The 23,635-nt window shown below is 42.2% G+C and overlaps 1 long non-coding RNA gene across 1 annotated transcript in view; it reads right to left on the reverse strand.

Moving 5' to 3' along the window:
* Positions 1 to 22,460: 22,460 nt before the first annotated feature.
* LOC311523312 overlaps positions 22,461 to 23,635 on the reverse strand; it is a 43,403-nt gene continuing 42,228 nt past the window's right edge. Inside the window, exons 3-4 of the long non-coding RNA XR_014712308.1 lie at positions 23,526 to 23,630; positions 22,461 to 23,238 (exon numbers count right to left, since the gene is read on the reverse strand). This is a non-coding gene — a long non-coding RNA (uncharacterized lncRNA). The remainder of the gene's footprint in view (positions 23,239 to 23,525; positions 23,631 to 23,635) is intronic.

Here is a 23,635-nt window from a genome sequence, read left to right on the forward strand (position 1 = left end):
TGGACCATGGGATGGCCTCCATGTAGAAGCCACATCTTTTGAAGCCAGGGAGCCTGGCATGATCAAGCTAGTGTCTTGGGTAGACAGAGAACTTTTGCAGTTCGTGCTCCGAAGGGAGCCAGGAACCAGGGAAGGAAGAAACTAAAATGTTGTTTTTTAAAAAATGCTACAAACTAATTAACTATCTAGCTAAGGGAAAATATAACTGAATTTATCAACTATCCATTTTTGTTATCTCTAGTGGGAGAAGCTGTCGCACTGGCCAGAGCTCCATCTTCAGCCAAGGACCGTTGAGAAGGAACTGAGGGGGTTGGGCTGTGCGCACGCTGAACGAGACTCCAACAGTGCTACGAGGCAGCTGCGGCACACGTGTAGCCTGACCAGGCATTGCTTCCAAAAATCTCTGATCAACGGTGCCGGGATGCACCGTTACCTGAAGTGGAGCACCCACAGGGACAGCACTCGAAGAAGAAAGGTGCCTACCTGATGATTCATGGGGCAGCACCTGATGTGTTTTGCGCCATATACCAGGCACATGAAGCACCACTTAAGAAGTTAATACATTATACCTGTCTAGTTTTAGGAATCTATAGTTTGCTATCAGGCTTAGAGAGGCATCATCCCATGTAACGAGTTTGCATTGTATAACACTATAGAAAATCCAGAACAATGCATTAATAATTTTAGCAATACTATCAGACACTCTAGATGTTTGTCAAAACCAAAGTCTAATCAGATCAGATAGACAGTATCCTCCAGAGCTAAAATACTTAATTTGTTTTTGAATTTACAACCACTCCCCTGGAAAGTTAAAGTGAGAAGAACTAGCAGGAGTTGTCAAATGTTCTTAATGACCACTTTGTTTCTGGTAAGTCTTTGGTTCTACATAACACTTTATTCACCCTTCCTTGCTGATCACAGGAATTGGACCTAGTCAGCTAGGGAAAGTTCCTCACTTAGGCAACTTGACTTCTACGTCCCCATCAATACTAAGTTGACCAACAATAAAGAAAGTGTAATTAACTTTGGGCTGTGGTTCCTTTAACATTCCTTCCTATATCTCATTCAACAGCGCTGTTTTACAGTGAAGTTGGAGGGTGGGAGAAACTCACAAAGTATATAACCAATTCCAAAACATACTTAACCTTAATTAAAGAATATGGTATTTACTTCAGCTGTGGCAAAAGTGGGGGTTGGATGGATGCCAGAGGACAGCCAACATTTGTTCACAAACATATATAAAGTTTGATAAACATACAGAAAACTGGCACATTAGAATTATGGTGGACTATGTCTGTCATCACCCAAAATTAGCCTGGATTTGTCAGACATGTGCTGCTGAGCATAAGACCTATGGAACGCCCGTTGTTTTCAACAAGTGCTGGATCAGACATATAATGCTTACCAATGTGAGCGCTCCCATGGAAATCAATGGGCCCGAATCCCCTCTCACTTAGATCGGTTTTACACTGGAGTATCTCCATTGACTAACAGAATTACTTCTGATTTATGCCATTGACTAATAGAATTACTTCTGATTTACGCCAGGGTGAGAGAAGAATCTTGACAAACCTGTTTATACCCTTCTTACCATAAACTTGGAAGTTAGTCTTTCCACTGGATCTGGATCAGGCCCATAGTGTCCACTGACTTCATTTGTCAATGTTTTCAGGACTGGGACCTTGGTTTCCAGATCTGTGAAAAAAATAATAAAAATACAGACTGTAATAAAAAATTGGAGTTGGGATGGTGGGAAATAGGAAGCACTGTGGGTGATGGGACATTGAGTCATGCTAAATCAGAGGAGGGGAACTCTCTGGTATTTAGTGCAGAGGCAGAAGGATAGTAGTAATAATCTTATAACTATGCAGTAATTATAGCAATACTTAGATACTCAGTCATACTGAACTTGCGTAACTTCATGGAGAGCGTTTTAAGTCAACACATTGGTTTTTGTGGAACAAATTCCAATATTCAGCTTTCCCAATGTCTGAAATATTTTACTTAACTGAATTTAAATTCAGTTAACAGCTGATTAAAAAAACTGAATTCAGGATTTTCTACACTCTGTTTAGACAGCTGCAGCCACTGGCGTCACAAGTCTCTGGATGATAAACGATCTAACTAGGTCTCAGAGTAGGAGCAGCTGCAGGCATTCGGTCATGCATTTCACACTTAATAAAAATAATAAAGAAAAACAAATGGTGTCACAGTTAACTGCTTGCACCTCACACCGCCCCTCCTGGTATCTCCAGGTGACCACCTCTAGGTCTCAAGCCATCACTTGTCTCATGATGGAATCATGCAATTCTCCCCCTGTCAGGTGAGGTGCTGGATAGTAGTCTCTTGTGTGTCAACCAGGATCCTCTGAGCAATTCTGACTCACGTCAATCCAGACTCTGCAATTTTGTTCCCTCTGGAGCAAAGACCATGGTAATCAGCAACCCCTTAAAACAAATGATCATTTATTTAGAAGAAAAACATTACACAGAAAACCCATCTTACTGTCCCATCTCACTTCTCATTTTTAATTCATTCTTGAACCACTAGCAATGCACGTGCGTCAGCACTCAGCCATTGAAGGTGTGACTATAAAGAGGAAAGAATGCAAAATCAATTTATATGCTGATATTTTTGTACTATTGAAGAATCCATCCTCATCAGTCCTATCATTATTGAATGAAGTTGACATTTTTGGAAAGATCTCTGGTTTTTGCATTAACTGGAATAATCACAAGCAATGGATGTATCCAAAAGACCAGATGCTGCTCAGTTTCAGCATTTTCCATTTCAAATATGCAAGGAAATAACTTATGTGGGTGTTAAGATTTGTCCTAATACATTCAAAAATTTTCTATAAATTCGGACTATATTTTTTTAAAATTCCCAAAGATCTAGAGAGGTGGTATCTCCTCCCTCTGTCCTTACTGGGGAGAACAGAAATAGCCAAAATGAATATCTGCCCATGAATGATTTATATCATTAGCCTATTGCCTTTCAAGGTCTCTTCTTTGCGCGAATAAATAGACTTATAATTCAACTGGGATAAAAATGGCACTCACCCACTCCTGTAATAGACCCATAACCTCTGGCTCTGCTACTAAAGTCTTCAAACCATGATTTAAAGACTTCAGGTTACAGAGAATTCACCATTTACACTAGTTTAAGCCTGCAACTGACCCATACTGCAGAGGAAGGCGAAAAATCCCTAGGGTCTCTGACAATCTGACCTGGGGGGAAATTCACTCCCAACCCCGAATATGGTGATCAGTTAGATCCTGAACATGTCGGCAAGATCCAGCTAGACACCTGGAAAAGAATTCTATATTATCTAGCATTCCAAATGTGTCCTGTTGTAAGGTGGTTCCACTCCAGTGGGTCTGTATACACACCACCCCTGGTTAGAGTCATCACTATGCCATTTGGTTTCCTTTCTTCTTTTATATATCTTAAAAGGCTACCCACAACCTTAAGGAAAAATCCAATCTTTGCATCTACATGGGGGAATCCTCCAACACTTTAAGACGATTACAGCATCTGATCTTACTAATTCTCATCTCAAAAACAAGGAGCCCAGTGGCACCTTAAAGACTAACAAATTTATTTGGGCATGGGATTTTTACCCACGAAAGCTTATGCAAAAATAAATCTGTTAACCGTAAGGTGCCACTGGACTCCTCGTTGCTTTTGTGGCTTAATTTTGTGATTCTTCCAGAAGATATTAAACAGCTATTACTAGACTCCAGAATGTTTGGCAACACACAAGTGACTGTTGGACATGCAAACAGCCCCATGCCTACCTTTCACACATCCTCTATACCTGTAAAAAAATGCACATGTTCTGGATCATCATATTCAGTGCTCTCTCAAAAACTTTGTGTTGCTATTTTTCCTTTGCCAAACTTGTGTATTTTAGGGGTGCCAGATGCACTGAGTTAGCACTAAGAAATTTGCAGTACCTATTTTAATGGCCAAAAGAGTTATTTTGAGAAAATGGAAATCTTCAACTCCTGCCTCATATATAGACTGGCTTAGTGAGCTCTCTACTAATGCATTAATGGAAAAAATGACTCTGTCTAATAGAAACTCTTGGAAAAAATATGAGGAAGTCTGGTCACACATGAAACTATTGCATAAAGTTTCGTATATATTAGTCCCTGATACTTTTATGTTCTCATTTATCTATTTAGTCACTTTAAGAAATGATGCCCTGCATGACCTTTGTGGATTCATGTTTTGGTTTGGTTGGTTGGTCTGGGTTTTTTTTCTTCAGGTTTTACAAATAATGAACACTGAATTTTGTTATTTATTATTTTGTTATTTGTTATTAAGATGGTATTTCCATCTTGTGCATGTATGATTATGTGTTTTATTATGTATTTATATTGTATATAAAAACAATGAAAATAAAGTTAAAAAAAGAAACCCCATCATAAAAACTATAAAGCAGGGGCGTATAGCTGCCAAATAGTTGCTGAGAAGTGAAAGACTTCTTCTTCCCCTCAGAACCCTTTATAATGCTTTAATTTCCTTTTGATCTCTAGGCTCCTAGCTCTGGCAAAATAAATTTGCATCTGTTGGAGACAGGAAATTCTGGCAGCCAAACAGCTTGCACTGTCTTTCTAGTGTGTAATGTCCAGTGTTCTAGTTCTGGGAAGCCACTGTGTCCCTTCCCATTTATTTGTGTCACAGCCCCAGTACAAGTTAGATCAATGCGTCCAGACAGCAAAATGTTATAACTCAATATAAAATAACTTCCCCTCACTTATCTGGCCACATACAGTGTTCACAAATAGTGCTCAGAAATTACTACAGATCATACAGCAGCTTCACTTCTGTCACAGATGGCTCTCAGATCTGAATTGGAGATCAGTTTAACCAAAGGTCAGAACTACAGGCAGGGCTCGAAGGGCCACTCAAGAAGTCATCAAATTCAAACCGCTGTGGTGAGGCAGGATTAAGTAAATCTAGGCTTTCCTGGACAGCTATTTGTCCAACCTGTTCTTAAAAATCAAGGAAGCCTATTCCAGATCTTAACTATGCTTATAGTTAGAAAGTTTTTCCTAATATCTAATCTAAATCTCCCTTGGTGCGGATTAAGCCCATTACTTCTTGTCCACCGAAGGTAGGACATAGAGAACAATTGATCTCTTTATAACAGCCCTTAACATATTTGAAGTTAAACACCCACAGTTTTTTTTCCATCTTTTCTCATAGGTTAGATTTTCTAGCCTTTTGTCCACATCTTTCCTAAAGTGCCGCACCCAAAATCAGATAATTCTCCAGCTGAGGCCTCAGCTGTACTGAGTAGAGCGAGACAATTACAGTTGGAAGGGACCACAAAAAGTCATCTAGTCCAACCCCCGGCTCAAAGCAGGACCTAATCCCCAACTAAATCATCCTAGCCAGGGCTTTGTCAAGCCTGACCTTAAAAACCTCAAAGAAAGGAGATTCCACCACCTCCCTAGGGAACCCAGTCCAGTGCTTCACCACCCTTCTAGTGAAAAAGTTTTTCCTAATATCCAACCTAAACCTCCCCCACTGCAACTTGAGACCATTACTCCTTGTTCTGTCATCTGGTACCACTGAGAATAGTCTAGATCCATCCTCTTTGGAACCCTCTTTCAGGTAGTTGAAAGTAGCTATCAAATCCCCCCCACCCTCATTCTTCTCTTCTGCAGACTAAATAATCCCAGTTCCCTCAGCCTCTCCTCATAAGTCATGTGCTCCAGCCCCCTAATCATTTTCAGTCCCTATTAATTTACCTCAGAAAAATATTTTCCTTTTTTGCAATTGTATCATATTGTTGGCTCATATTCAATTTGTGATGTACTACAACCCCCAGATCCTTTTCAGCAGTACTACCACTTAGCCAGTTATTCCCCATTTTTGTAGTTGTGCAACTGATTTTTTCCTTCCTAAGAGAAATACTTTGCACTTGTCTTTACTGAATTTTGTTTTGTTGTATTCAGATCAATTCTCCAATTTTTCAAGGTCATTGTGAATTCTAATTCTGTCCTCAAAATGCTCGCAAGCTCTCCCAGCTTGGTGCCATCTGCAAATTATACAGGCAAACTCTCCATTCCATAATCCAAGTCATGAATGAAAATACTGAATAGTACCAGACCCAGCACTGACTCTTATGGAACCTCACTAGATATGGTCTCCCAGTTTGACAGTAAACAACTGAGTATGGTCTTTCAACAAGTTGTGCACCCACTTTATAATAATTTAATCTAGACCACATTTTCCTAGTTCGCTTATGAGAATGCCATGTGGGACTGAGTCAAAAGCCCTACTAAAAATCAAGATATATCATGTCTACGGCTTCCCCTCTATCCATTAGGCCAGTAGCCCTGTCAAAGACAAAAATTAGGCTGGTTTGGCATATGTTCTTGACAAATCCATGCTGGCTATTCCTTATAACCATATTATCCTCTAGGTGCTTACAACCTGATTGTTTAATAATATGTTCCACTATCTTTCCTTTAAACTAAGAACCCTGCTAGAAAGCAGGTGCTAATTCACCTAACTGCAGGATAATCTAGCTTAGAGAGTCAGCAGCCAAGCCTAAATTTCAAAACACAGCAACCAGCCCAGAGTCCTACCAAACTTGATGTCAAGTTCCCAGCACAAAAAGTGTTCCTCTTTTGCCCTCCACAGTTATTGAACAGCAATAAGACAGAAGTTCCCCAGAGATATCACCAGCTGGCTAAGTCCCTGAGTCTCCCAGCTGCCTTCATTTCACCAGCCATGTGTCCATCCCATCATTATAAATCCAAGAGTGCAAGTTCAGTGTACCATCTATTACTTCACTGTGGATTGAACTGGAATCTAATAGTGTGCTCATAAATTCAATATCCACACTGGAGAAATGGAAAGGCTTCCCTCATCCTAAATAGGTACTACTTTATGCCCATCATATGGTTTCATAACTGTACCCTTCTGTCATGGCAGATAGTGACTTCTACATTAAATATGGTCAAAATGTCAATAATAAAGCAGATTACCATGAATCAGCACTAGCCTCTCATAGCTCCTCATTCATTTTACTCCAAACTTTTGTGGAACATGCGCTCATTCTATCACATATGTAGCCCATATGTAATCTTGTTTCTCAGTTACCCATTAAATATAGTTAAAGTGGATTATTGAGTGGCCAATGCTGTAGCTTGCATATAGCAATACAAGTAATAAACCAACAATAATTGTTAAAAATATTGAATTGTTATGGCAGAGACTTCTACACTTTTCCCTGTTAACCAAATAAGATTTTCAGGAAGACGAAGAATGAATCATCAGAACAGCTGGTACCACTTATAGTACACATGTTCCCATTAAAGGAACAAATGGTTATAAAACCTGAAATGAAATGAGCCACACAAGATGTAAATCAGGGCAGAATTTGGCCAAATGGGGATACATGAAAGTAACTGAGGGCAGAATTAAAGAATTTAATCTCTAAGTACCCCTTGATTTTGTTACATTTTTAGGCTGAAGGTGCTCTTCTTTGAGAAGCTGGGACATCAATATCTTGCTGAAAAGTCTTAGATGGGGTGCTCTGAAAGGAGAAAAACAGATGTGTGTGTTTTCAAACACTGATTTCTGTCTTTGCTGGCTCCAGAGGGCTTATATGCACCTAGCTATTGCAGATTATTGGGCAGCATTTCCTCAACTCTGTATGTGGATACAAAAGAATAGAAACAGAAACAGAACCAAAGAAATATTTTTAAAATGGTATTAATTAGAATAACTTAAATTAGCTTCTTTGGGGCAGGGCTGCCCAGAGATTTCAGGGGGCCTGGGGTCGTCTGCGGCGGGGGTCCTTCCGCTCTGGGTCTTCGGGGCACTGAAGGACCTGCCGCCGAAGTGCCGCTGAAAACTCTCATGGGGGCCCGGAGCAAATTGCCCCACTTGCCCCCCCCTCTGGACGGCCCTGCTTTGGGGCATCTCCTATTCTCAATTACACAGCTGCAACTCACAATCAAGTCAATGGAAGTTTCACCCTTGTACCTTCACCCTTGTACTAATAGGTAGAACTAGACCCATTAACTGAGAGTAATAATCCACTGCAAGGTGCCAAAACCTCAACCAATCAAAGTGGGCATAACTCCACTGAAGTTAGTGGAGCTACAAAGGACACCAGCTGAAAACCTGGGCCCAGGGTATTTAAACCTATGGGGCGTGAGTGGAGTAAGAAGTCTGAAAAATCAGAAAGTGAATTATTTGCCAGTAACATCTAAAAATAATCTAGCTCTTGATTTTATTCAAAATGGACCAAACCGTGTGCTCCTCACAATGTTTCTACTCAGACAGAACAATCCCTGAGTATAGGACTTAGCCCGAGCATTTCAACCAATTCATCATTGTTAAAATATTTATATCAAAGTGACTTCTGTCAGTATATTACTGGAAAGGATTTGACTGTAGATAGATTTAGCTATTAATTTATTGTGCAGAAACTTCTATGGTGCTACTCCATATATAGTAGGGTCAGGTCATGGGAAAAATAATGACAGTCATTGGCACAACAGTCTGTATCTTTCGACATTCTTCTTCCTCTTTTTAAGGACAGCACCAGAAGAACATTTGGTCAAAGGTCAGGAAACAGCAGAGATGCTGATGGGGCTTTCTGATCTTACTGACTTAGTCAAGCTAACCAAAAACATGAGCACCACATAAGGACCTACTAATAATCATCAAGTCAACTAAACCAGGAAATATTATCATCAAAAGAATAATTCTCCATGCTTGGAGTGAACTGCTTGTACAGACGCCTGATCCTGTTCTTACTGAACTCAATGGGAGTTTTGACAATGACTTCAATAGAAGTAGGAGTACGCCACAGGTGTGCTGAAAGGCAAATTAGTGTAGAGTGCAAAGACCTCTTCCTGACACAGAGTTGGTTTTTCACATTATGTATTTTAATTTTGTTTTTCCACATAAATCTTCAAATACAAGCCTCATAGTGAGATCCTCCCCCTTCCTCTGGCCAAAATGGGGTAAAGAGTCCCTAAACTCCCCCGTTCTGGCTGGGGAGGATTCTCCTAGCGATGGCACTGTGGAGCACAGTTGTAATACTGCCTCCCAAAGACCCCCTTGTACGCTCTGGCAGAGAGAGTGTGCTGTGGGAGAGATGTTTTGGGGCAGGGCCACAGCACAGCGAAAATTCCGGGATTTTCTGCAGCCCATAGGACACTCCCAGGAGACTGCCATAACTTACACACACACACACGCACCCCTGCCCCCATCTGTTTAAGTTACACCACAGGCCTCTCCAACCCCCAGAGCAACCCTGAATCAGGAGAGCACAAAGGTGGCTTAAAATCCTTCTCCCCCTGGGCTGAGGGTTATGTGCTGCCTACCTTAGAGGCACAGTGCATCATTTGACCACTAAGCTTCCGTCAAAGCTACTCTGAAGCCAAGGTCACTTTGGAGCTCACTAAAGCTAGCAGGGCAGTTCTATTGTACCAGAAGCAGGCAGAACTTTGGGGTTTTCACTTTGCATAATTTTTACAAAATCTTGGGAAAGTTTTGACTGTGTCACCTGGACACAACATGGAAGTTATACAGATAGCACAAACTATTTGTCTGCAAAGACACTTTTAACTTTGCAAAAGATTTTCTTGGAGGGATATGGACACACGTCAGAGGGATTATGGTGGAAGTTCAGTGAACACTGACTGTTGTTCACCTAAGGCAAAGAGTGAAGCCCTTTCATTTTTAGTCAATATTTACTCAGGAAGACCTCCCTGTGATTTTTATTACTGGCGCTCCCTATGCCAGCCTGTGCCCATGGAGATTATATTCAATGCTTACTCTGTGTGCATGGAAGTCAGATGCATATTTGGAAGACAGGAGACCACTGAATACATGGCACAGAAATAAACTGATAATAGGAAAACCTACTTAATCCCAAGATATCTGCAAAACAGTAACTGTACAGAAAACATTTTACACACATCAGAATGTCATTTAAATGATTTTTTTTAAATCACTCTCATTAAGGCATGTTTCATTAGTGCTTCCATTTAAGTTTATAAAATACCCACAGTAAGCAAGCAGCATGATAGAAATGTCTGGCACCAGCTGGGCTCCATGGTGCACAGGAGGGACACAGGGTCTCCACATCTTTCCCACCTCTTCAGTGCTGCATGATAGAACTGCACTTGTTCCACTGCATGTTGGGTGCTCTGGGGCAGAGGGTGGGAACAGATTCTTCCACCCAGACACCACCCAGAGGCAAAGCACTTTTGCAGCTGAGCTTCAGCAAATCCTTCAACCCACGTACTGTAGAAGCCGTTGCTGTCTACTGTGCACTGTCTCTTCTCAAGAGGCCATATGGCTAGTGGACAGATCTGGGACAAGGACTGGATTCACAAAGGGAGATGCTTACCCCTATTCAGAATTCTCAGCTGTGAACAATCTCCTGAATTTAGGCACCTAAGCCTGCTCAGCCTTTTTCCTCAAGAAAGGGGAGATAGACACCTCCACCCCCCTTATACTCACCCAATGGGTGAGTGGTCAGGGCACACACCTGGGATGTGGAGACCCGTTTTCAAATCCCTGCTCTGTCCGATTTGGAGCAGGGACTTGAACTTGGGTCTCACGCCTCCCAGGTGAGGATCCTGGGCAACGGATGATTGAGTGTTCTGTGGCTGGTCTCTCTCAGTCTCTCTTGTTGGAGCTGTTTAGCTTTGTATAAATACATATTAACTGGAACAGAACCTTAAACCTAACTCTCCCACCCACAGATGCGTGTCCTAACCAGCAGGAGAGTGGGTATTCTGAGGGACACATGAATGCCTGCCAGCTACAAAATGTCTGTGACCTTCTCACACCCAGCTATCTTTGTGTACATTAGGCACGGTCTGAGCATGTCCACTGGATCAGGCCCTGCTGGGGTGCGGGGGGAACATCTCATTTGAGAATGCTGCTAAAGCTTAAGCATGAACAAAGGCTCTGAACAGCTCTTAAGATGTAGGGCAGTCTCGAGCCTGAGGTATATCTTCACTTCAATCTGAGGGTGTAATTTCCAGCTTGCAGAGACATACCCATGTTTGCTCTCATCAAGCTAGCATGCTAAAAATAGAGTGCAGATGCAGGAGCTCTGTGAAGGGCCAGCCACCCCAACTTTGTGCCTAGAGTCTCAGACAGGTAGCTTTTGCACTACTGCAGCTACAGTCTCCTTTAGCGTGCTACTTTGGTCAGAGCTAGTGTGAGTATGTCCCCTCGAGCTGGGAATTACACCCCAGGGCAAAGTGTTGACATACCCTTAGGCAGCTTTGTACATGCCCACCAACAAAAACATAGCTGCCAATATGGTTAGGGAGCATCTGAGTGGTGGTTCTGTGATGTCAGGGGTACCTAAATGTTGGGTTACTGTTCTGTAACAGTAACGCCTGGCAAACTCACTATACCCAACACACTGCTGCCATAGTATTTATCTATACAAAATGTGGTGCAAAACCTTAAATGAAAGCCAGGCTGATGCTGGTCATTAATATCATTGGGGAATATTTGTAAAGATGATATTTAAAATGGTCTCGATACTGAAATATGTCCTTATAGTTTGTATTAAGGTTTTACGACGCAGCACAGGGGGAAAAACTAGTTTTGCCACACAAAGGATGTTTATTCACCTGTCTGCCTAGGTTCATATGTAGACTGTATATTGTTAGCCCAAGCAATGGAAGCCCCATTTACAAATGTTTATTGAACTATAACTGGGGGACAGGGGCAGCACCCTGTTCTCCATCATGGAGGGAGCAAAAAGGACAGTGTTTTCTGCATCCATGAGAGGTAGATCCCAACCATGTTGGCTGGTGACACTGGGAGATGGTTTTAGATGAGAAACTACTTAAGAGAAAGATTTTAGCCTGTTAGTTGAGACTCTGTGAAGTGTGTTATACTTTTTGTTTTATATGTAACCATTTCTGTTTCCATTACCCCTACTCAGTATCTCTTAAATTTTAATTTTTGATTAAAAACTTGATTGTGCTGTGATTTTATAAAGGACCTGATCCTGAGTTGTCCCAATCAAGCTATATGTATACTGTTCCTTTGGGAACAGCAAACCTGGTAAATACTGTGAGTGCCAAGTGACAGGGGCTAGATACGACAGGAGGATGCTTTCAGAGGGGCTCAGGTACTGGGATGCACCTATTGTTACCAAGTAAGGGCTGGCAGAGCTCAGAGGATATTGTCTGGGTAGTTAACAGACTGGGGGTGTTGGGGAGCTGACACCCAGTTAAGCACCAGCAAGACTCTCTCTCAGTAAGGCAGGGGGGTAAAAAGGTGACTCATACTCCTGGGCACCCTGAGGAGCTGCCATACCATTCCTCTTTTTCTCCTTCCTCGAAACAGCAAAACCTTAATTGTTCTACTGTGTTTTAGGCCTGCTGCTAGGCAGGACCATGAGAATTTGATCCTTTGATTAACTGGGGAAAAGTTGGGCTGTGAGGGGGGAGAGAAAGTCAAAATAAGGTATTTTATTCAACCATTGTATACAGGCCATTTATATTTGTTTATACAGAAAATCCCAAGATGAATATAACTGTGACCAGTAAAGGACTGAGGCATAAAGTACTGGAAGCCTTTACTCACCAACAATTCCTCATAGAGACAGATCTTAATCAGAATCTGAAAGCAAACATTTCAAGGTCTGGAAAAGTGCCATCCAAATTTAGTACTATAAATACGAAACCCACACGTCACACACTGAATTTATTCTAAACAGTGGAATGAAAAGTTGCCTGCATTTTTCTAAGCCCCTTTGTACAGAGACTGATCTTCCTCTTGTATTGGGGAAAGTATGCTGACAGCACTCAATAACTAATAAAATAACCAACCACAGCAGATATAGGACCATCTCAATTCTCTCTCTGAGAAAAGCCTTCAGTAAGGGGAAAAGTTATTTAGCAGATTCGGTGAGAGTAGATGTCACAGAGTGTGGGGGAGTCAGGGCCCTGAACCCCCCACTTCCTGCAATTCACCATGACTCTCAGCCAGCCAGTAAAACAGAAAGTTTATTAGACAACAGGAACACAGTCTAAAACAGAGCTTGTAGGTACAGAAAACAGAACCCCTCAGTCAGGTCCCTCTTGGGAGGCCGCCCCCCCTCACCCTAGCCAGCTCCAAACTGAAACCCCTTCCTGCTGCCTCACCCAACCACACCCCCAGCCCCTCCTCCAGCCTTTGTCCAGTTTCCCGGGCAGAAGGTGTCACCTGGCCCAACCCCCTCCTGGGCTCCGGTTACGAAGGGCAGCCACCATTGGTTACATGCTGGCCATCAAGTATCATCCCTCAGCAAAGTCACACCCTTACTTCCCATCACCATCTAGTATTGGTGCTGTACCCCAGGGAAATGGAGGCATGCCCCATGTTAGCAGAAGACAGTAAACTAGTAAAACTCCCATGCAACATTACCAGGTTAATACTCCCTACTCCATCACACTAGGCAGAGGGCATAGGCAACTCCTCCTTTCTCCCCCGAGTCATAGATAGCCCAAGATCTGTGGATCTCCAGAGTGTCACGTGGCAGACTGAGCCCTCTGTATTATTCTTCAGGCTCTCCCCCACTCTCCCTGGGCACACAGAGCCACCCAGTGACTGACTCCCCCTCCCAGGGAGATTGCTGCAGATCAGGCCTCAGAGTTAATGCTGACTCAGTCTGTATTAACTCCACCAAGAGTTTCCAAAGGAAATTCTGGGAGTTTACCAAGATTGATGCTGCAAACATTAGAACAATGGATATCCTTTGACCGCACCCCTCTACCCAGAAACACATCCCTCCCAAATCTACTGAGACTATGGTCTGGTAGACACAAAAAATTAGGTTAGTTTAACTACGTCTATCAGGGGATGTGAAAAATCCACAGCTTTGAGCAGCATAGTTAAGCTGTCTTAAGTCCTTCTGCAGACAGCGCTAGGCCAGTGGAAGAATTCTTCCTTCATCCTAACTACTGCCTTGAGGAGGTGGATTACCTATGCCAAACAGGATAGTCCATCCCATCGGTGTAGGTAGTGTCTACTTTGAAGTGGTACAGCAGTGCAACTGTGCCACCGTGCATTTTAATGACAGGTTTCAGAGTAGCAGTCGTGTTAGTCTGTATTCGCAAAAAGAAAAGGAGTACTTGTGGCACCTTAGAGACTAACCAATTTATTTGCGCATAACCTTTCGTGCATCCGATGAAGTGAGCTGTAGCTCACGAAAGCTCATGCTCAAATAAATTGGTTAGTCTCTAAGGTGCCACAAGTCCTCCTTTTCTTTTTGTGCATTTTAAGTGTGAACAAACCCCAAGCAACAGGATGTTCCTGTTGGAGGACTTCTGCAGATCAAGTGGCGAGAGCTGCTGCCCTACCTCAGATAGTCTTGGGCTCATTGGAGTGGAACTTAACCTACTTTTATCCCCTTCTTGAAGCACAGAGTGGGGATACTATAAGCCCTAATGCTTACGTGATTAACTGGCTAAATTTCTCAAGCACTTTGGTAGTGTAAAGAGCTGCTTGTTAATCACTTAGTTATAAAAATATTTTCATATATTTCCAAATTCTATTCTGTGATGTGGAACATGGAGACTTGTGGTGATCTCTCTAATAACATATCTTGAGACATGCTCTGTTACTAGAAGCTCCAGAAGCCTCCTGCTTACAGCAATGAGGAGTGCAACTGAGGAGGGGAGCTTGGTAAAAATTATTCCATTGATCAGACTCCATTAGCCACTTGCTTTTGAGATGTGCCAGTCATAATTATCTACCACAATTTAGAATCACTAAAGCAGGGCACCTAAATGAGACAGAAAGCCATGAAAGAGGAGAGGAAAAGGCTATTGAGTGTAGGGATGGAATATAAAGTACAATAATTCTAATATATAGGAAACAAAAGACAAGGATTTGTTACTGCTTGGTCCTTTGAGGATGGTGAATGAGCAGCCTTGTCACACACAGGAACTGAGAGGATGGAGCATGCTCAATGAGGACAAACCTTGCAGATTTTAGCTGCTCAGTAGAGGCTCCTGAGTTAAGCATTACAAAATGAATTTTTTCAAAGGCTTGGCCAAATTTGGGTGGATTTTCACAGAAGCAACAAAAGACACATCCCTGTTCCAAAGCATAGGAGCACTAGAGTTTCTCAAAGAAAAAGTCACAATGTTTTTCACATTGAAAAAGAAAACATTTTCCCCCAGCCTCATTCTCAGAAACTTTTCACTTATCCCTTTTCTTGGCATATTATGAGCCTATTTTGCAGACTGTATCCTGTTCTCAGTTTTAAGGAATTTTTGATTGTTAACACAGAAGTGAGAGGGGCAGATTCTGTGCTGTGTGCTTTAGCCTGGCCCAGGATTTGTTTGGTTTTTTAACTTTACACTAAAACCAGAGCCTTTAATTTCCAGTGTCACATAACTTGGCAAAACATCTTGTCTCCTATGTAAAGCATTGTGAACAAGAGGTGTTGGGATGGTTTGACCGGTCCTGTAATTTTCTCTGTTAATGGGCCACTGCATGGGATGCCCCATGCATGGATTTTTGCAGCCATACCCTGGTGAACGGAGCATGGATAATTGCTCCTGATGTTTGGTCTCAGTATCCTGTGAAGAAGATTAGTTTCTTGAATGACTAAATAAGAGCAAGAGTCAAGGATACAGGAACAGATAAGCAGACAGAAAATGGTGTTTTTAAGGTGACTGTCAAACACGATTCTAGCTAATTTGCTATTTTGCATGAAAGTAGAATAAGGAATTCCCCAGTGCATTGGCAGATGTGTTATTGGTCCCTCTGTCATAATAGCTTCCCACTGACATTCAAGATTAAATAAATATTAATTAATGGAATAGCAGCAGCTGTATGTGGCCTGCACTGTAGCCATAACAACAATTCAGTAAGAGCTCAAATAAATTGAGATGGCTTGGGGGACTGGGAAAACCACATTGGGCAGAAAGTATATACAGAATACAGCTCTGTAATATGTGCTCTGGATTCAAATACAGCTAGCCTAGATTGCCCTTCATCACGACACTTAAGACAGTGGGTGCCTCACCCTAGTACGTTTGGCTTTCTTTATCTGAAGTGAATCTAACAGGTCCCTAGTTACAATTGTACACACTACTAATTTTCTTTAACCTAGAGTTTAAGATTTGTTTTTCTTTTAACAGGTGGAGAAAACCATGGAATAAATTATTTACAAACTATAGAAATGAAAGTGTCCAAATGGTGTGGGTGGGTGAGAGAGAGAGAGAGAGAGGAATAGAAATTGAGAATGAATGTAGAATGTCCCAGTTCAGGGCAAATGCACTGGTATTTCCCTTCAGTAGTCCAGCAAGAGCACCCAGTCTCAGGCTTCTAGCTCCCCAGCTGTTGCCTTTCTTGGGAGGAGATCCACATCTCACTCCGTTCTGACCAGGGTATTTCCAGGCTGCACAGTTCCTGGTCTTCACTTTATTATTCCCAGCAGAGACAGGCAGCCCAACCACACCTGCTTGCTTTAAGCGATGGATAATAGAATGATTGTCAACAGTTAAGTACCACACAAATTTTACTCTTAAGGTAAAAAGGACTATAGAGAAAACATTAAAAACAATAAAAGAACCTACACACATGCTAATAAGCTTACCAGAGTTCACCTCAACTCTAACATGGGCTCTGGCAGGGCACTCCCTCAATACTCCAACCTAGGGGTTTCCTTGTGGTTACGAGTTCATCACAGTTGCAGCTCAGAATAAGCACAGAGTCTTATGAGGCCTCAGTAGGCCCAGTCCATCAAACCCTTCTCAAAGGGACCTTCTGTGGACCACAGGTCTGTTTGTTTACTGGATCAGGAAGAAGGCCCTGAACCCATTTAAAACCAGGATTTTTAGATAAATAGCCTCTTTTTGTTGGCCCCTGGAGAATCCAGTTTGAACTAGTATGCATCTCTCTCAAGAAGGGGTGGGTTCAAAGGGCTGATAAGAAAGGAAGTACACTAGCATACTAGAAAAGGTACGTGCGATGCCACAGTAACATACACAATTGCATTTTTAATACAATGTGCCCCAAAAGTATTAACCCTAATTTAACTTCATTGAATTAAGTTTATTTTAATTCCATAAAGGATTGTTCAGGATATTGTCAGTCTGCCACAGAGCTCATAAAGATAAATAGCAGTGAATTGAGTCACGTGTAGGGTAGAAATATACTGTGCGTGCTGCCATTGTACCTCAAATCCAATCATCAACCAGGCATGCTCTTCTAGTTTTGAGTGCCTCCAGCATAGGAACATGTGCTGCTCTGTGCTGGTTTTGTGTTGTACACCAGTACAGACTTGGGTGAGATCACTGAACTCATTGTACGTGTAACCTAACTTCACTCAAAGTGAAAACCCAGTAGCATTTCCTCTGCTACCTTCCTTCTGTGCCCCATCACCTCAAGGGATGCAAGGGGAAAGACTATGATTCATGGGGAGAGACTCCATGAGGGGACCATCATAATTTCCCCATTTTACTGGTAGGAGGAGAGAAAAGGAGCTTGTTCTCCCTACCTCCACCACTCTGACCAAGGAATGTGGTAGTGATGCTGCCCCAGTAGCTTCTGGGACTATCTATAGAAGGGAAGCTTGGGGTTATATGGATAAGGTAGGCTAGGGAAGGGCCAGTGAGGTGATGAGGGAGGAGCATGTGAGGAGTGTATATGGGGGAAAATATAAGGAAGGGTAGGGCTTGGGATCATGTCAGCAGTGATGTCAGGGTTCCCTCCCCACTCTGAACTCTGGGGTACAGATGTGGGGACCCACATGAAAGATCCCCTAAGCTTATATTTTACCAGCTTAGGTTAAAAACTTCCTCAAGGTACAAATTCTTTTCCTTGTCCTTGGACGGTATTGCTGCCACCAACAAGTGATTCACGCAAAAATTCAGGAAAGGGTCACTTGGAGTCCCTGTTCCCCCAAAATATCCCCCCAACCGCCTCCACCCCCTTTCCTGGGGAGGCTTGAGAATAATATACTAACCAATTGGTTACAATGTGAGCACAGACCAAACCCTTTGATTTTTTAGGACACTGAAAAAAAATCAATACGTTTCTTAAAAGAAGAATTTTATTTATAAAAGAGTAAGAGAATCACACCTGCAAAATCAGGACAGAAGGTAACTTTACAGGGTAAAAAAAAGATTTAAAACACAGAGGATTCCCTTCTGACACTGCTTCCCAGTTACAAAAGAAGAATGAAACTACCTGTTAGCATAAGGAAAATTCACAAGCTAAAACAAAAGATAATCTAATGCATTTGCTTGCCTTACTGACAATATTTGTAATCTTAGATGAATCATTTCAGGTGTGTTTTCAGGAGATGTTTTACCTGACTGGTCTCTCTCTCCATCTGGAAAGGGAACAAAACAAAGAGCACAAACCAACCACCCCCATCCCCCGAGATTTGAAAGTATCTTCTTTCCTTATTGGTCCTTCTGGTCAGGTGCCAACCAAGTTATCTGAACTTCTTAACCCCTTAAGGTAAAGTGATTCAGTACAGCTGCAAGGGGGGATTTTATGCTACCCTTATCTGTATGTTTGTGACAGGTGGTAAGGAGGAAATGGTTTTTTGAATAGTGAGCAATTCACTGTGGATTATTTATGCAATCAAGATCAAGACCAAGACTGAACAAAGCAGTGAACTGAGGCAGACAGATCAATTCAAGCCAGCTGAAGCCATCAGTTGGGGAAGGCAGAATCAGTTGAAAACAGAGGATAGCCCGTTGAGGAATGTAGATGCAAAATACAAAAACACAGCCTGGCAATCAAAAGGAAATGTCACAGGTAAATATTGACAAGATTACCACAATTGTTCGTGTGATGTTGATTTGTTGTGGGGGGAGAGGGGAGAGGGCGGGGGAGAGAGATACTGTCACATTACAGTCAGACATGAGGAACAATTGCAGGATATCCTGTAATTCAAATCCTCATAGCCTGTATTTCCATAGCCACGAGGAGAAAAGAACTGTAATGCATTTCCTTAGTGAAAAGAGTATCTTTGGTTAATTATATCTGTAGACTGTTTGAAGCCTGTGGTGGGGGTTTTCAGGATGATTAAAGAGGTACGCTCAAATGCCTACACAACTCCTTGGGCTCTTCTTGCATTTGAATACACTGCATTGCCAGAAACAATCCTAACTGTCCTGACAATGGATATGAAATCCTTCTATAACTGTTCATATTTATTACAGTGAAAATACATGTTCCCTCTCCTAGTCCAACAAGGCCAATAAAATAAATCTCTTAATGGAATAAATCAGTTAAAAGAATATATTGTATGCACATTGAGAGACTCACAAGTAAAATACAGTGAGGAGTGAACCCTTTAAAAGCAATGCTTGACAATGAGATGGACGGGGAATAATCTTGCAGTGTGCCATGCAACTGGGTGAGAGACCACCAAGTACAGTGGGACAGCTCCTCAGCTGGTGTCAATGTTCATAGCACTATGGACTTCAAAAATGGAGCTATGACATGACTTCAATGGAGCTAAGACAATTTACAGCCGCTGAGGATCTGCCCCAGTGACTTGACAGTGCAGTATTGCATCTGTTCTTCTCTATGTCTTCTAAATGGCATCCCACTGTAATCAGAACATTTGGGGAGACTTTGGGCCACTCTTTGAAGACAGGGAAATGGCTAATAAAAGTCAGTTTCAGGTTGCCAGTCCTCGTGCTGGACACTCTATACAGTTCCTATTGACTCTCAGATTGCCACATACAGATTGAGAACCAAACTACACAGGCAAAGGGCCAGATCCACTGCTTAAACCAAGAGGCACAAAACAATCCCGAATCTTGGCCCAGCTGTTTGCCAGGCCACTCAGTCTGCCATCCCTTACAGCACCATGGAGGCTGCACTGAAGTGCAAAATTTTGTCCTCCCACACAAAATGCACCAGGTGGGGTTACTGCAGCATCAGTACTTTGTTATGTAAGAATTCTCCCACAATCTGCCTCAGTAATCACTGGAGCCCAATGTACTTTGCCACAGCCTTCAGTACAAAGCATCAAAAGGAGCAGATGGTTCAGTGAGATCGTTGTTAATGGAGTATCAACAGGAAGATGGGTAAAGAATATAATCGACAATTTAAAGATGAACTGAAGTGTGTAAATAAAACCAATTAATGAAGTGGCATTTTGCCTTGCACATATACAGTTTAAACAATTGTTGACAAGCCTCTACAGCAGGACAGTAGAAAGTGCAATTCCTGAGTAGTTGGTGAGGTAAGGAGATGTTGCCAGAGAAATACAAAACAATGAACGCCGGACTTGGCACCTAACTAACTACTGAGTTAATGCTTGACTTTTAAGTGAACAACAAGAGGCCAAAGAGGGGGCGTTTGCCAGCCAACATATATGTATATATCCTGAATGCACACAAGAGCTATGCACACCAAGTCAATACAGGACACAAAGACATCCTGGACTGCCTTGGTGCTGGCCTGCAAAGTATGGTATTTGAGTGCTGATGAAAGTACCTCCTGGGGTGTAACACAAGTGCACTGCACCTGGTAAGAGTGGGCTGGACCACTTCATTTTTAACCACCCTACTTCCCACACCACATGACCTGGCCAGATTCAGAGATACATCAGCTTTCAAATCACATTCTTGTCAAGCAGCTGGTGGGATGGGGTGGCTTCATGATTAAATTGCCTCTCTGCTCCCCCATCAGTTGCAAGAAATGGGGAACCTTTTTATTTAAAAAAAAACCACCCCACACCATCCCCCCATTCTTCATCATAAGCAGCAGGTCAGGTCTACTTCATTTGTTTTGTTTTAAAGTTCTTCCTCAGGCCTGACCTCCACCTTATAAACCTGTAAGGGGAACATAATTCTCAACTGATATTAATGTTCTAAATCATTTAAATTGATTCAATTTAGGCTCCTTTGAAAAATAATCCCAGCCTTACTGCATTTGTTTCATCCTTGATACTATTTCATATTTTTTAATTGAATGAAGTGCTGCTGGGTCATGATCTGATCGGGGAGAAGAATGCATACTCCTGGTGTAGGTGTTCACAGGAAAAACGTCATGAGTTGAAGCCTGTTCAGCTAGTTAAAACATTACTCCCAGCCAAGTTATTTTATTTTATTTACTTTGATTTTTAAAACAGGGCATGAACCCTTAGCTCTAAATACCCTGCCATCACTTAAATCACAAAGCCATCCCAGGTGGAGGTCCAGGTGGTGCAAAAAACAACCACCTACTGATCAATGACATTCACTGTTAGCACCATATCTCACTTTGATCCAGAGGCAAGAAACTCTGCAGCAGGCAGGTCTCCAATAATCTGTCCACATGGAGAGGTTCTTCCTAATCCATTAATGGTTGTTTTGTGCCCCGAACATGAGGGTTTCCTAATTTCCAAACATTTTCCTTTAGTAAGGATTTAAAAATTAATAATAATGTAACTCTGGGCCTGTAAACCCATTGCTAACTGACCAATCAGCCCTTGGAAACTAGACCTTTATATTCTCTCAACATGCCCAAACTAATTGCAGTGCCTAAGGCCTCTCCCCTTCCTATGGGATTATAGGGATGTAGAGATTTTGACATCCTTTATCTGAATAGTAAGAAGTCATCTGGTAAGGCGATAGCCCTCAGTTTCTGTAGGTAAGTGTCACGGTTCCTCCCCCACTCTGAACTCTAGGGTACAGATGTGGGGACCTGCATGAAAAACCTCCTAAGCTTATCTTTACCAGCTTAGGTCAAAACTTCCCCAAGGTACAAAATATTACATCCGTTATCCTTGGACTGGCCGCTACCACCACCAAACTAATACTGGTTACTGGGGAAGAGCTGTTTGGACGCGTCCTTCCCCCCAAAATACTTCCCAAAACCTTGCACCCCACTTCCTGGACAAGGTTTGGTAAAAAGCCTCACCAATTTGCCTAGGTGACTACAGACCCAGACCCTTGGATCTTAAGAACAATGAACAATCCTCCCAACACTTGCACTCCCCCTTTCCTGGGAAATGTTGGATAAAAAGCCTCACCAATTTGCATAGGTGACCACAGACCCAAACCCTTGGATCTGAAAACAATGAAAAAGCATTCAGTGTTTTACAAGAAGACTTTTAATAAAAAATAGAAGTAAATAGAAATAAAGAAATCCCCCCTGTAAAATCAGGATGGTAGATATCTTACAGGGTAATTAGATTCAAAAACATAGAGAACCCCTCTAGGCAAAACCTTAAGTTACAAAAAAGATACACAGACAGAAATAGTTATTCTATTCAGCACAATTCTTTTCTCAGCCATTTAAAGAAATCATAATCTAACACATACCTAGCTAGATTACTTACTAAAAGTTCTAAGACTCCATTCCTGTTCTGTCCCTGGCCAAGACGACTACAGACAGACCCAGACCCTTTGTTTCTCTCCCTCCTCCCAGCTTTTGAAAGTATCTTGTCTCCTCATTGGTCATTTTGGTCAGGTGCCAGCGAGGTTACCTTTAGCTTCTTAACCCTTTACAGGTGAGAGGAGCTTTCCCCTGGCCAGGAGGGATTTCAAAGGGGTTTACCCTTCCCTTTATATTTATGACACGCCCCCCAAATCTCAGCTAGGGTGAAACACTGGCTGGGATTTCTTCCTGGAGCTCTAGGAAAACAGAGTTAATAAGACACATGCATCTCTAAATATACTACCAAGTACATAAAGACTAACAATATTTTCCACATCTCAAGGACGATTTTAACCAGTTGATTCTGGGAAACTTTCACGGGAGAGTGCATCAGCCACTTTGTTAGAAGCTCCTGAGATGTGTTGGATGTCGAAATCAAAATCTTGGAGAGCTAAACTCCACCGAAGAAGTTTTTTGTTAGTTTCTTTGACGGTGTGAAGCCACTTTAGTGCAGCATGGTCGGTTTGCAGGTGGAAACGCCGTCCCCAAACATATGGGCGTAGCTTTTCCAGAGCGTAGACAATGGCATAACATTCTTTTTCAGTGACTGACCAGTTGCTTTCCCTCTCAGACAGTTTTTTGCTGAGAAACACTACAGGGTGGAATTCTTGATCAGGTCCTTTCTGCATTAAAACTGCTCCCACACCACGCTCGGATGCATCTGTGGTTACTAGGAACGGTTTGTCAAAGTCTGGGGCCCTTAGTACAGGGTCAGACATGAGTGTCGCTTTAAGCTTGTTAAAGGCCTTCTGACACTTTCCGGTCCACTGAACAGCATTTGGCTGTTTCTTTTTGGTTAGGTCTGTCAGTGGGGCCAAATTGTGCAGAAAACTTGAAAGAAAGAAAGAAAGAAAGAAAGCCTGAAATGGATTATTTTGTTTTAAAGCTATGACTTTTTATGACCAGATTCCTGGTTCTTTTGGTGGTTCTCGGGGAGGGGTCCTTGTAACTCCCACTACAGCCTTATCAGAAGGGCTGCATATGCCTGCTTGGGGCAGGTGGGAAAAAAAAGCATTTTACAAAAACGTAACTTTGCCAGCTTTCTCACCCACACCTATGTATGTACTTAAAATACAAAACCTCATAATTAACCAGACTAATAAGCAAAATATATTTACCCGGCTTCATCCATCCATCTGTCACTGATACTTGTGAATTTTTCTTTTCAGTTCTCTCTTTCCTTTTTCTTTTGAGCATTTTTACCCGCTCATGTTTTGACCATGCTGTA

Source organism: Lepidochelys olivacea (assembly GCF_965140295.1).
Source record: "Lepidochelys olivacea isolate rLepOli2 genome assembly, chromosome: 7".
Classification (NCBI taxonomy): Eukaryota; Metazoa; Chordata; order Testudines; family Cheloniidae; genus Lepidochelys; species Lepidochelys olivacea.